Below are 15,108 nucleotides of genomic sequence, written 5' to 3'. Positions count from 1 at the left end.
TTCTCTTGTTCTTGCTTCCGTTTTTCATCCTCTGAATTCTCCAAGGTTCTTCTACTCCTCAAGGTGATTGCATGTGCTTGTTCCTTAGGATTATTCTCTGTATCGTTTGGCAAAACTCCTTGAACTCTTCGCACTAATATGTTATGGATCTGCCCCACTTGAGTCTCAAGGTTTCTAATCAAGGCTAACTAATTTTGGGCAAGGATTTCATTCTTTTCAAACCTCTTGCTTGTCTCTTCAATGAACTTGGTAAGCACATCTTCCAAAATTGATTTCTTCTGTTGAGCTTGATAACCTCGAGGTGGCGTAGGATCGTTGTTGTTGCTCCAAGAGAAATCAAGATGATTCTGCCATGCTGGGGTATAATTGTTGGAATATGGATTCCCTTGCCTTCTTTGGAAGTTGTTGACGTAACTGAAGTGTTCAAGCTATGCAAACAGACTTCCTATTTGGCAATCTCTAATTTCACAAATTGAAGTAAGAGACTTGATAGCATTAACTTTAAGTTCAGCACCCAGTTGTTGTTGAATAGTTGAAACTTGAGCAGCCGAAGTAGAGTAACCGTCTAAATCTAATTCATGAACTCCTGCTACTCTCCTTGAAAAATTCCATTCCGAAGGCATCATATAGTTGTTGCTTCCATCACTTTTCTTAACTGTCAGATTGTTCTCTCGATTTTAGGGTTAAAAGGAACTAAGGCTTCACTCTTAGTATGTGCACGATCCAAGACCTAAAAACAAGAAAACTTTGGTAAGGTAAACAAAATGTAAAAATAAAAGATCAAACTAAACCTAATATTAAAACTGAACTAATTAAAATAACAAGGAAAAAAATAAAAAAAATCAAATTAGCAACAAAATATTTCATATTGATATTGGTAAAAAAAAAATAGTTCCTCGACAACAGCGCCAAAAACTTGACATGCTATTCGCAAGTGTAAGAAATCGCGTCAATAGTAAAGCTCTAGTAAACGAGTGTTGAATCCCAAGAGGACTACCTACCAAGTATCAAACTAGTCTATTTTATGGCTATTTGATGAAACAAAATTTTAAGAATGAATTTAATGAAAAATAAAACAAACTAAAAACTAAACAAAAGAAGAATTTTATTAACACTTTGGTAAAAAGATCAATATGACTAAACTTAGGGCACATATTTCACACCAATTTAATCCTATGCATTGACAATTATTGCAAACCTAATTAAGCTTATTCTAAAGGCCAAACTTCCTAATATTCCACTAACTTTCTCTCAAACAATTAGCGAATTGACCCTTAAGCAACAACCCAATCTATCTCTAAGTTGGATTTAAATGCTAAGAGATCATTAAATTCTATGGAATTTACCAGAGCTTCACAAATCGCGGTAACCTATCTCTAGCGTTCGCTCAATCTGTGATTTTATTACCTTAGACTAATCAGGTTTCATCTCTTGATCTCAACCCAACCCATAAAATCATTCAACTCTCGGGCCCTTAAGAATTGAAAGCATTACACATAATAATAAAACTTATAATTAATGCTCGATTTAAAATCAATAACAATAACGTCAACACATATTCATAAATTGGGCTACATCTTTAGCCCTAGAAAAGGGATTTAGTTCATAATTGTAGTAATAAAAACAACCACTGTATTCAATAACATGAGTTCAAGAAAGAAAAATAGAAAAACTTCTCTAATTGGCGACAAGAACTGCAAGAATTTCGATCTCCAAAATAGTAGCTGCCCTTTCTCCTTCTCTAATCTCCCTAGAAAATATAAATACCCTTATTTATAGTGCTAGGGTTTGGAGGTTAATTAGGAAAGAATTAAATGCCTTAAAACATTCAGATTCGGACTAGGAGAATACAATAACCCAAACAGGCCCGTGATCGATCGTCATGATGATCGTTCTTTCTATCCCATGAGTCTGTAATATTCAGAATTTGGAAAATCAATCAACACAAACTTTGTAGCTCTCTGAATATTATTTCTACCACCATAGGAATCATCGAATTCTAATTTCTACAGCTCAAGTTATGATCAAAACATCAAAACATGCTCATCTTGAAGGACTTCTAGGTTTTACGTTCGTATCTTCAACGCGTCACAACTTTCTCGTTTCAGCTCCGATTCTTGCACCGTTTGTTCCTACTCATCATGAATTCCATAGAAATCATTCTTATTCATTCAAATATCATTTTTAACCTGAAAATACTCAAAATACACCCGTGATCCTTTAAAAGGTATTTATGAAATAATTAACTCAAATTTCACATTAAAAACACATTTTTCCACAAATAATCCAATTATATCACTAACAAAATATGTAATTTCAAGCTCTTATCCATTTCCTTATTGAAAATAGGGTCAACTATTGTAGACTAGTGAAATCAACGAGGACAAAGAACATGCCTTATAATAACAACATAACAATGTTGTTAATCAAGTTATATAATTACACATTATTGTTCTTGAAGAAACAAATATTAAACAAGAGTAATATTGGTTTATACATGTAATGATAATGTTGATGAAATCAGACGCTTCAGTTTAAGCAATTGTTTACTTGTATGTCAGTTACATTTTCTTGCACCTTCTTGTACTTGATGTAGCTCAAACTCAGTGGAATATGGAGGTAGATCAAGCTCCTACAGCTCCTAATATAGGTCTGCTACTACGTTCTATCTTGTTTCTAATTTATGTACTTGCATGTTCTCATTCTTTTTCTCATAACAATTAGAGCATTGAATGCATTATATGAAAAATGGGGGATATCTGTAAATCAAAATCAAGTTATAATAATGAAACCAACAATGTGTTGACCTAGTGGTAAAGGCTTGGGCCAAGGGGTTTGCTCCCCCTATGGTCTGAGGTTCAAATCACAAGAAGGGTTGCCAATATTGTTCACCATGGACCGCAGGGCTTGCCCTGTTTCAGAAGCCTTGTTTGGGGTCGGGGGATTAGTCAAGGTGCACGTAAGTTTTAGAGTTGTTAATCAAGTTATAATTACACATTATTATTCTTGAAGAAACAAATATTAAACAAGAGTAACATTGGTTTTCTTGCACCTTCTTGTATTTGATGTTGCTCCAAATGAAGCTCAAGCCACTCCAGCTCCTCGTGAAGGTTTACTTCTAAGTAAAATTTTACTTATCTTCTTTTTATTATTTTAACTCTGAAATATGCTTGACATTCAGACTCTATCACTCACTTCATTCTTCTCATTTTTTGAATTGCTTCTCTTCTATAACAGTGGCAGCATTGAATATGATTTTTGAAAAATGGGGGAATTCTACAAATCAAAATCAATGGAATATAATTGGAGAGCCATGTAGTGGAGCCGCCATTGACGACTCCATTGCCCATGCTACCAAAGGTTACAACCCATTTATCAAATGTGATTGTTCTTTCAACGAAGACACTCTTTGCCACATTATCGACATGTAAGTAGAAAAAGGAAAATTTTGAGAACTCGAGCCTTTTTTTAATTTCAGGTTGCTTACTTTTACAATATCTTAAATTATAGGAGAGTTTCCGCACTGGAAATTGACGGTGTGATCCCAAATGTGCTATGGAGTTTGAAGTTCCTTTCCTCTCTATATGGTTTTGTATATTTCATATAAAGTAAACGACATGTTCCCACCCAAATCGCCACCCAAGGTTTAGCGATAGGGAATTCCCACGTTTCATAAATTTCAGGTTCCCACCGTAAAGTAACACCATTAGTGATTGTTGGGTGTGTTGACACATATGCAGAGGATACTATTACCAAACTGCCCTTCCATCTTCTTTCTTCTTCATCTCCCCCTCCTCTTCCTGTCTTCTTCTTCTTCATCTCCTCCTCCTCTGCCTCTTCTCTCACCCTCCCTCAACCACAACCTCTTGTTTCTCCCCCTAACCAGTAGCCAAGCTCTTCTCTCCCCCCCTCAAGCACACGACTGCACGAGTATCGGATTGAGAGAACCCTCACAATCTGATGTCGCACCCTCGTCTTCTCTCTACGTTGCCTACTGCTCTCCGAATGCCCACCTGAATGGATCTGAATGAGACAGTCGATTACTTGATTTGAGTTGTGTGTTGCTTGATTGAGACAGCCAACCGCTTGATTTGAGCTATGTGTTATTGGCATCTAGGCCGAAGAGGGTGGGTGTTGCTTGATTGAGACAACCAATTGCTTGATTTGAGTTATGTGTTGTTGGCATCTAAGTTGAAGAGGGTGGCAGATTTGTTGGTCATGGCGACCTTGGCAACGCAAACGATGGTAAGTTATTTGTCACTGACAATGTCATGGAAGTGGAAGTGGAAATGGCTAAGCTTTTGTTTTTTGAGGCCAAGGGATTTTAGAGAGAGGGTTTTGGAGAAGTGGTTGGATTTTGCAGAGGTTAGGGTGGAGGAGATGAGGATTATGAGAATAATTGGGATAGGTTTTGGGATGGTGGTGGCGGTGGCGATGGTGGCCATGGCTTTTAGAGGGTTTGGAGCTGGTGGAGGTCTAGGTGCTCGCTAGCTTCTGGAAGAGATCGAGAGCCAAATTGAATTGTTGGTAAGTGAGTGTGAGTTCCATTTCGTAGCCATCCAGGTCGCATTTGATTTTCGATTGTAGTAATGGTAACCTTAATTTGTTGGAGCTTCGGCTTGAGGGTGTGGTGGCTAGGTGGTGGTGCTGCTATTGGCCTTCTATGAACAAGAGGGTGTGGTGGCATCGATTAGGCAGTGGGTGACAGAATGTTTTTGTAGAAATGAAAATATTAAAATATAAGAAATTACCATTTTAGCCTTTTAACGGTTAGGCAGTGGGTGATAGAATGTTAATTTTCTAATTGGAAATTTTTTAATCTTAAATTATACAGAAGAATTTTCTCCCTAAAGGAAAGAATGTGAGCAAACCAACTACTAATGAAAAAATGGCTTGCATCAGATCTTAAATAAACTCTTATTATTGTGCTCAGGTGCGCTTTTGACATTGAACTTACAGGAAGGATCCCTGACTTTATAGGAAACTGGTCAAATCTGAAACAATTGTGAGAAAACTATTTTAGTTTTTTTTTTTTTTTCCTTTCTATTTTTTGCTAAATCACTCTTTAGTTATTTTAGGTTAAAGTTTTTTAACTGAGAATTTCACTTTTTTTTCTTGTCATACATTTTATTGTAGCAGGTTTCAAGGAAACTCTTTTGAGGGGCCGATACTGTCATCCTTTTCCAAGCTAACAAGTCTGACAGATTTGTGAGTGTTCACCAGCAACATTTCATTGATCATGTTTTAATATTTCAATGATCAACGCTAACAATCTTAATCCCATGAAAAATAAAAATGTAGGAGAATAAGTGATATATCAAATGGGAGCTCATCGTCGTTGGCATTTATAAGGAATTTTAAATCTTTAACTACCTTATAATGCAACATTGTCAAAGTTGTAATATCATGTGTTGAATTACGTCATCTATGTCTTTTGTGTTTTTCTTTTTCTTCTTTTTTTGATCATAACTGTTGGTTCCAGATGATGTAGAGTACTAAGGAATAACAGAATTTGTGATTCAATTCCATCTCTCATTAGTGACAACGAGAGTTTGCATCATCTGTAAGTTATTTATTCCCGTTCTCTCTTTTATTTTTACCTCCATTACTTTTTGGTTGTTAGCAAGTTTCTTCATCTTATAATTGTAAATTATAATATTGTTTCTTCAGAGATCTGAGTTTCAACAATATAAGTGGACAGATTCCTATCTCGCTTTTCAGTTTGAGTTCATTGGCTTTCCTGTAACCTCCTGATGAGACCTCCCATTAGTAAAGTCTATCAATATAAAGGGCATAAAGAGGGCAGTAGGGTATTGGGTGTGAGAGTGTGCATGTGTGCTAGTGAGAGTTGGTTGAGAAATATTCATGTGTTAGGGAATCAAGTTGTTAGAGGGAGGAATATTTTAGTTAAGGTATTAGTATATCAAGGGAGGGGAGTTTAGGGAAGGATAGGCATATTTTTCAAAGGGTCATTAAGGGAGGTCACCAACTCCTCGAACTGCAAGGAAACATCAGTTCTCTTTGAATTATTTACTGCTATTATTTTTCCTTGTTAACAAACCATTTCCATTCAATCAATACAATATCAATTAGTTCCAAAATTGGCCTGCCATATCTTGCCTTTTTATACTGTTTTGTTGCTAGATTTGTTGAAATTGACAGGGAGTTCCATCACCTACCAATTCTGATTTGTCGTGGCTTTTACTTCCTATAGTGTACTCATTATAGTGAAACATGAGTTACTAGTTTTGTATTCAGGTTTCTTGGAAATAATCACTTAAATGGTACCCTCCCTGCAGAGAAAAGTCCAAAACTTTTCAATATGTAAGTACTTCCGCCATATTTGCATCAACTCATTATGGCATTCCCAAAATAGAATGCTCAACTAATTGCACCAATTGAAAAGGTGTAGTTACAGGTCGAGTTTTTCCAAGAACCCTAGTTTGTAGCCAAAGTCACTCTAGCAAAAGGCTAAACTTGCATTCTTAATCTAGACTTTCAAGTGCATAACTTCTCCTGGATTAATGTACATTACTTAGACTTGTGGAGTTCCTGGGTAAAAAATTGGGAAGTTGAGTAAAAACAGTGTGATTGAATAATGCCTGAATTTTATAGTAGCAACCAACTGTATTGTGTAGTTAACATTCTCCTCACCTGATGTTGCCAGAGATGTACCTTACAATAATCTATTCGGCAACCTGCCTTCTTGGATTCGACAACAAAATTTACAACTGCACGTCCTCAACTTTTTGGAACACATAATTTATTTAACATCTTTACTATACATTTCACATTTTCTTAGATAAATTTCTACTTTCCAGTATAGTATTCACACAATAATGAAACTAACATTCACAATGCTATTGGTGCAATGTGTAGTAACTTAGTGGCCAACAACTTCAACCTAGAAAGTTCTAATTACAACAGGTAATTCTCTTGTTCTGTGTTTTGTTAAAATGCTAGAGACTTTCTATATCGATATTGAAATTGAATAATAATGAATAACTTATGGAGATGGGTTCTTTATTAGTTAGTTCCTGCTGTCTAACATGATTTCTATGTTCCTCCCCTTCGTTCAGTTTTCTCCCGTATGGGCTGCACTGTCTCCAACGCAATTTTCCTTGCAATCAGGGTTCTGGAATTTGTAAGTACAACTTCTCCATTTTGTGGTTTTGAGAGTTTAGGGTTAAAATTTAGGTAGAGTAACACCCATCCCAAATTTAAATATTCTGTTAAAAACACTTCTAATTGTCATTCATAAACCCACAACATACATAACAAACATGTGATCTTTGTCTACACCAATATTTATTAAATACATCAATTCATACAAGTTCAAAGGATTATATATTTTCATAAAGTTACCTATCCTCATGGCTTTGAATAGGATCCAACTAAGTAGATATCATCCTCTGGCTTTAATCATTTGGATGTAGGCTTGCACGCATTTGCTTTCGGGCTTCACACAACCGGCAAACACCCAAAATGCATCTACTTAATTATAAGGACCTAAGCCTTATAAATTGAATCCTAAACTCATTTGCTAGCAATGGAGGATGAAACAAACTCTTTACCTTATGGACCTCACATCCTCGTGAGGTCGTCACCTACATATTTGAGTCGCGTACCGACTTTGATATCAATTGTTAATCCTAAATCCAACCAATTAAATATTGTCCAACTCTAATAAATTTTTGTGTGCCTCTCTATTTTAAAACAAACCAATTTTTCTACTATTTCTCTTTTTCTTTCCTTCTCCTCATTCTCTTCTTTTCCTTATTTTCTTCTCACCCGTACCTAACTCTTTGTAAGAACAAGAGAAAGCTTATCTTCTTTTCTTTTTCTTTCTATTTGGCTAAGATACAAGACACCAAGATTTTTCATTTTTCTTTGCAATTAAACCCCTCCTCTATATTACCTATCTTCATTATTTCCTTAGTCACCCTCACTGAAATTTTTAAATAAAAAAAAAAAAAAAAAAAATAATTAATAAAAAAACAATAAAAAAACCCTTTTAAAAATAATAAAAAAAAAAAATGATTAATATGAAATATATGATCACAACTAATTAAATATTATAAATCAAACTTTTAGACATACATATTCTTAATGGTTTGCCTTGATAAGAGGTTACATTAATTGGTATGCAGATTCGAGCTTTGCAATTAAGTGTGTCGGTCAAACAATTACATCTCACGATATTGTGTATGAGAGTGACAATGAGCCTCTTGGTCCAACTGCATATTATTTGACAGACACAAATAGATGGGGAGTTAGTAATGTTGGATGCTTTATTGAGAACTATAATGCAGAGTATAAAATTGGTTCCGCATCTATAGTCACAAATACTCAAGAGTTGAGACTTTTCCGAAGTGCTCGAATCTCTGCTTCATCTTTAAGATACTATGGTTTAGGCCTTCAAAATGGAAAGTACACTGTGACTCTCCAATTTGCAGAATTAGCTAGTTTCACTACTACCGAAAGGAAAAGTCTTGGGAGGCATGTTTTCGATATATATCTTCAAGTATGTATTACATATTCAGATTATTTTAGCCAAATACGCCTTACCTATACATCACATAGGTTTATGTTGAGGTTAAAGCATGACGAATGACCTTAAATGTAATACGTTTCCCAATATATTTCCTTTCAACTGTTATTGGTTTTTGTTTCAACATTTAAATCTATTTATTCCAAGGAAATCTTGTTAAAAAAGATTTTGACATAACAAGGGCAGCAGGTGGAGTCCTTAAAAGAGCAGTTCAAAGAGAATATCCAACTCAAGTATCCGAAAACTACATGGAAATCCACTTTTTTGGGGTTGGCAAAAGGACATGCTGTATTCCTAACATTGGTCCATATGTACCAGGTTCAATAAATAGCTGCTTGTCCTTTTTCCACTTTTAGGTTGATTTCCTTGCATTATATAAGATATTGAGTCAATTACGAAGCTTGATACAGATTTCGGTTGATTTGGTTGCATTATAAAGATATTAAGTTAAACACTATGATTTGATACAGATTTCAAACCTCCAAGTTAGAACAAGAGAACAGGCCTAATTGTGGGGATTGTTGTTGCTTTTGGGGATGTATTTCTGTTACTTGCAACTTTCTTCGTTGTCCAAAGAAGGAAAAGGCCACAGATTGTTGATGATGGTAAATCAAAAGATCTTCGTACTGACATCTTATCTATCATATATACTAGCTATGAAAATACTATTGTTAGTTTGCATCCTGTTCTAGTCTTTTATTTAGGTTAGCATCTCGACCATATGCTAACTTAATTGTTCTAAAATGTTTGAATAAGAAGGTGAGTTACATAACTTGTCAAGTAAACTCTGGCTCATGTGCAAGAAAGCTTTTGTACATAAAAAAGAACAATGTATTTTACTAATGCTTGTTTAATTCATAAAGCAAAGTTCCATTAGTAAGTTCTTAAGTGCATTAATTACAAGATATGAACTTGGATTCTAGAATAAGAACTTGGATTCTAGGTTAATTAAAGGGAACATAACTATGCCATCTTTTTGAAATATATGGAACTCTTGGTCGTTTTAGTTTTCACCGAATTGCTTACCCTTTAAGCACAAAATTGCGTTACAATGCCACAATTAGACAATTGCATTTGTTATTTCCAAACTTTCACATATTTGACTTGACAACCCCACTAAAGTATTTGATTAGACAAACATTCCTGATAATAAGCTAAGTTTGTTATTGAATTTTCAGAGCTTCTCGACATGGATGTTAGACCATACACTTTTAGTTAGTGGAACTAATGACTGCTACAGAAGACTTCAGTTCCACAAATAAGCTCGAAGAGGGAGGATATGGACCGGTTCATAAGGTAAGTCATTGTTCTATTCGGTGCATGAGTGGTGAGCACATTTGGTGTCTTAAGATAAACTGTTTTTTCTCAAACTAAATACAGGTTTCAGCATCACTTTTTGTCCTAGATTAAATTGAAAGACAATCTTTTTGGCTTTATATCATAAATAATAGGGTCATCTTTGAGCTTGATTCTCTTTGTTTCATTAAATAAAGACAGGATTTGGTATTTGGTCAATAATAATCATATAAAATTGATCAATTGTTAACTGATTTTTCTCACCATTCCAAGTTGAACATTTTACACAATTGGGAATTCTCAGTGATGGAAGAGTGATACTGTGAAGCAATTATCTGTAGCATCCAACCAATGGAAGAGCCAGTTTGCTGCAGAAATTGCTACCATATCTGTCGTGCAACACCGTAACCTAGTAAAACTTCATGGATGTTGTTATGAGAGAGCACAACGAATGCTTGTTTATGAATATCTGGAAAACAACAGTCTTGATAAAGCATTATTTGGTATGCGAATAACATATATGTAGTACTAAGTTTTTCTTGGGAGTCCTAGCATTATTTGTTATGTTAATAACAGTTTAAACTTTTGTGACTTTTGCAAAGCAGAAAAAGGAAGTTCGGACCTTGACTAGTCAACGCATTATGATATTTGTTTAAGACTAGCAAGAGGTCTATCTTATCTTCATGAGGAATCGAGGCTTTGAGTTATACAACGAGACATGAAATCCAGTAATATTCTGCTTATTGGTAATCTCATCCCTAAAATATCAGATTTTGGTTTGGCCAAACTTTATGATGATAAGAAGAGTCACATAAGCACTCATGTTGCAGGGACATTGTAAGACTTTTGATTAGCACCTAAAATTTATTAAAATATTATGTTTTTTCATTCATTAGATTACTGAAATGAATTTTGCCTCAATTGTATTGATGTAGTGGATATCTTGCACCAGAGTATGCCATGCGTGGATATCTTACAGAGAAGATTGGTGTGTTTGCCTTTGGCGTTGTGATTCTAGAGGTTGTTAGTGGGAGGCCAAACTTGGATTCAAGCTTGGAAGAAGAGAAGAAGTACCTTCTTGATTGGGTATGAATGACGTTGATGTACCAATTTTTTCTCCTTTTACTATTTCTAGTACTTGGTAAACAAATTTGAAAGAACCAAATGAGGCCAAACTTGATCTGCATATATATACCCTTTCCACTTTTATTTTCTACTTCTCCTCCTAATCCAATCACTCATATATAACAACTTCTATCTTTCCTACTTAATTCCCAAGCTTCGCATCTATACAAGAACAACCGCCAACTTGAACGAGTGGACTCAAAACTGTCTAAATTCTATGAGGAAGAAGTAAAAGGCATAATAGGAGTAGCTCTTTTGTGTACTCAAACATTGCCCACGTCGAGGCCATCAATGTCCCACGTGATTGCTATGCTTCATGGAGATGTGGAAGTGAGTACAGTAAATTCTAAACCTGGATACTTGACTGAATGGCATTTGATGATGTGACCACCTTTGTTAGTGATGCTATAAATGAAGAATGTGAAGATACTAGCCATCACATCTCCTCAACAAGATTAAGTACGGCGGATAAAACTCCAGAAATAAGTGCTAGTGAAGCCCTGTTCCATTAGATGGCTTTTACTTCGGATTCCAGTTTTATTTCATGTTAGTAAAACACAACTGTTATTCACAATGTTAAAAAATTTAAGACCAAAAAACTCTAGTAAAAAATATACGGAATAGATTTTGAATTACTTCTTGCTCAACAAGCACAAGACTGAATCTTCACCATGAAATGGAAATTGATTTTGAATTACTTCTTCTTGAACAAGCACGGGCTGTAAAACTTCACTAGGAATTGAAATAAAGGACTTCTTTGTGACATTATTAGATAACAAATTAATATTTTTTGCTTGATTGAAGTGTGAGTTATTGAAGCTTTTCTTATGTATACTCTTTGATTTGAAAGGAAAGGTGCCCAACTATTCTATAAGCTTAGCCCTATTTACCACGTTTCTGCAACCGACATTTGCTGATAGTCCATTCACTCAACCAGATTTTGTCTTTTCAAACAAGTCAGGAATACTAATTAAACATCCCCTTAAAATGTTTTCAAACTTTAAATTCAAATCACTTCTAAAAAAAAAAAAAAAAACAATCAAGATCACCTCCTAAATCAAATTTAAAACTTCAAATTTAAGGATGTTACATTTTCTACTCACTAATAAAAATATGGTCCGCTTAAAATAATGTATTGTTGTTGTTGAAGGTTGTCTATGTAAAGGGAACTGAAACTCAGCAACAATTAAGGGAGAAATTAAAATGTAAATCAATACTTGCCTATTTTGCCCTCTTTTTTTATTTTGTTTGTTCTGAGTAAACTGCGATTTTTCTGTGCTACTACTAGCTCCAGATGCTGTTTGGCTGTTGAGAAAATTTTCTGTTAGGTGATCGAAAAGAATGATAGAAAAGGAATAGGATAAATAATCAACTAATTTCCAGTTTCTTATTAAAGGATAAATCTTCACATAATTCTTTTTTCTGTAATAATATTTTATTTGAGTCGAGTTTAACGATTAAATCAATATTAAATTACGTTAAATGAAAAAAAAAAAAAATTTCCGAAATTAAGTTCAGATTTTTGACGGAATGGTAATTAAGGGGAATCGGTGGTGTTTGTTTGGTAATGTAGAGAAGTGGTGTAGGGGTAAAATCGGAATGTTGGGAAAATAGGATACAAGCGTCATTTAGGGTATTATTGGAGGCTAAAAATGGAAAGAAGAATTAAGTAGAGCAGGACACATAATAATGGGATATACCATATGATGCCAATATGCAAAAGCTGAAAGCATCTAAGAAAGTGTATGCGTTACAACTTACAATCACTTTTTTTTTTTTTTAATTACCAACAATGTGAAATATATTTTATTCTCTTCTTATTTTTTCTTTTGTGAAAATCTTCTATAAAAGGGGTATATATGTGTTCGACCAATAAGTGAAAAACACATTAGCAACTTAAGTTTGTTAGTACCAGGTACGTAAAATAGCATATGATAATTCTGTCGATATAAAAGGTACATTTCAGATCGATAGATTCTAGGACCATTAACAAATCAAATATATGATAAGAAAGTTTAGATCTATGTGGGTGACAGATTATGGCAACCATTTAGTACAAACAGATTTATACATCATTGTCAAAAAGACAAATGTCATATTTTAGATAGATAGATTCTATGTAATCGCTTCAAAGTCAAAGTGAATTCTCTCTGGATACTTCTATTCAATTAAATTCCGGTCCAAATATCTAAATTGTGCTAAAGGTGCAAATCGTTTCAGTTTTTCTATTTTTTTTTATTCTTTAGAAAAAAAGAAAAAAGAAAAAAAATGAAATAAATTCAATTGATTTAAAACTTATTTGATTTTTCTTTTCAGTAAATCAATTGTGAAATGCTTTTTTATTTATTTTCTAGAATGTCCAATATCTGTTTTACATCTTATATGCGAAAATGTTCTATTTTCAAAAGGTCTTCTTGACTGTTATTCAAAAGGTCAAATAATGTATGTATATTGGACTTTTTAAGACAATTATAGATCTTAGGAGACAATTCTGATTGGTCAATAAAAATGGATTTCAATGCTATTTCTTTTTTCTTTTTCTTTAGTTTAGCAAATCGATCATGAAAAGTAAAAAAAGGTAAAGTAACCCTGTATTGATTGTGTTCTAAATGTAAGTTTTCACAAGACAAGATAGTACAGATTTGTGTGAATTATAGATTCTAGAAGTCATTCAGTAGATGACAAACGATAGATGGTAGATTCTAGGAACCATTTGTGTAGATATACAAACTATAGATTATAAATTTGCATGTCAGCAAACAATTAGTGGAGCGACCACTTGGCTTGCGACCTGATGGTAAGATTGCGGGTTATCCAAAGATCTTGTATTTGAGCCACACAAAGTGGTCACCTACCACATTTGTGATTTACGTGGCCCATTAGACTTGTAGGGTGTTCAATGGATCTTAAAGATTAATTGAGGTACACGTAAACTTTGTTGAATTTTATTTTGTGGGAATGTTTGACATTTTATTTTTCTAGCGGAGGATGATTTTGTTAAATTATCAGTGCCTTGTGAGTGATGGGAACATTTGGTTTTGTATTTGTTTTATTTAAGGAATAGTGATTGTTTTGAAATTTCTATATGCCTAGTCTGCAGATTTCATTTTTAGGAATAACTGAATTGTTTTATATGAACTTGTATGTATGCATGTATATATTGTTTTGTTTTGTTTTGTTTTGCAATTTATGTCCACTATGTTAACTGGTTTGTAGAGTCAATTGTTAGGAAATTTGATAACAACTATTCATAGTGAATCTGGAGCCTCACGACAACGGTTATTGGAGAGAGGAATATTTGGTGTATGTGATGTTCTTATGAGTATCGTTTGTATTTGGTGTTAATAGTTGATGGAGTTGCAGCTGAGTCAAATGAAGGATGCATTGGGTATTGGTTTGGTTATAGTGATACTTATGAGATGAAGCAATTCTAAACGTCTCTATGAGGTATGTTTGGTTATTACTAACTAGCCTTGTTGTTGTTAGTCATGATTTTCTTAATTGATTTCCCTAATCTTTTTATAATTGGGCTGCTCATTTCCATTCTTGAAAGAGTTAAACCTTGGATGGCTGAAAAGCTCTTTCTGCAATGAACTCAATGACACTTCACATGTTCTTGGTAAATTATTACTGGTGTTCCGGGATCCGTTGATTTGTAATTTGATTGCAATTCCTTATTTTGAACCTAAATAATACTAGAACAATATTTGATTCAAAGCTTATGAAAATAATTATCCAAAATTTAAGGTAATTTTCTATAGCTTTATTTAAGGTTGTTGCTTGCTTGGAACATATTTATTACACAATTTGACCAAATTGGACGAAAATGGAGTTTCATTAATGGATGAGCGATTACATAATAATAATATTCTATCACAACTTAAGACGTCCTTATGTAAATTTTCTTAGGGCTATACTTAAACACTGATAGAATTTAAGATGGGTTTGACTCCTCAACCAATAAAGTCTTGTTGAATTGGAGGATTACTCCTCTTATAAACCAGTAGGCTTGAGCATGTCTAATCCCTCAAGGTCAAGCTTATATGTTGGGTCATGCTTGTTGATGGAGGTAGTTGCTCGCTCTAACTCCTTACGGTCAAGCTCATATGTTGGGTCATGCCTGTTGATAGACGTAG

General features: G+C 34.2%; 1 pseudogene; it reads left to right on the top strand.

Annotated features, from left to right (window-relative positions):
• Nucleotides 1–4,242: 4,242 nt before the first annotated feature.
• On the top strand, nucleotides 4,243–11,359 carry LOC116115954 (annotated as a pseudogene).
• Nucleotides 11,360–15,108: the final 3,749 nt, after the last annotated feature.

Source organism: Pistacia vera, unplaced genomic scaffold, assembly GCF_008641045.1.
Source record: "Pistacia vera cultivar Batoury unplaced genomic scaffold, PisVer_v2 Contig757, whole genome shotgun sequence".
NCBI classification, from domain to species: domain Eukaryota; kingdom Viridiplantae; phylum Streptophyta; class Magnoliopsida; order Sapindales; family Anacardiaceae; genus Pistacia; species Pistacia vera.
Note: the sequence above shows the minus strand (reverse complement) of the source record. Positions and strands in the feature narration are given on the sequence as shown.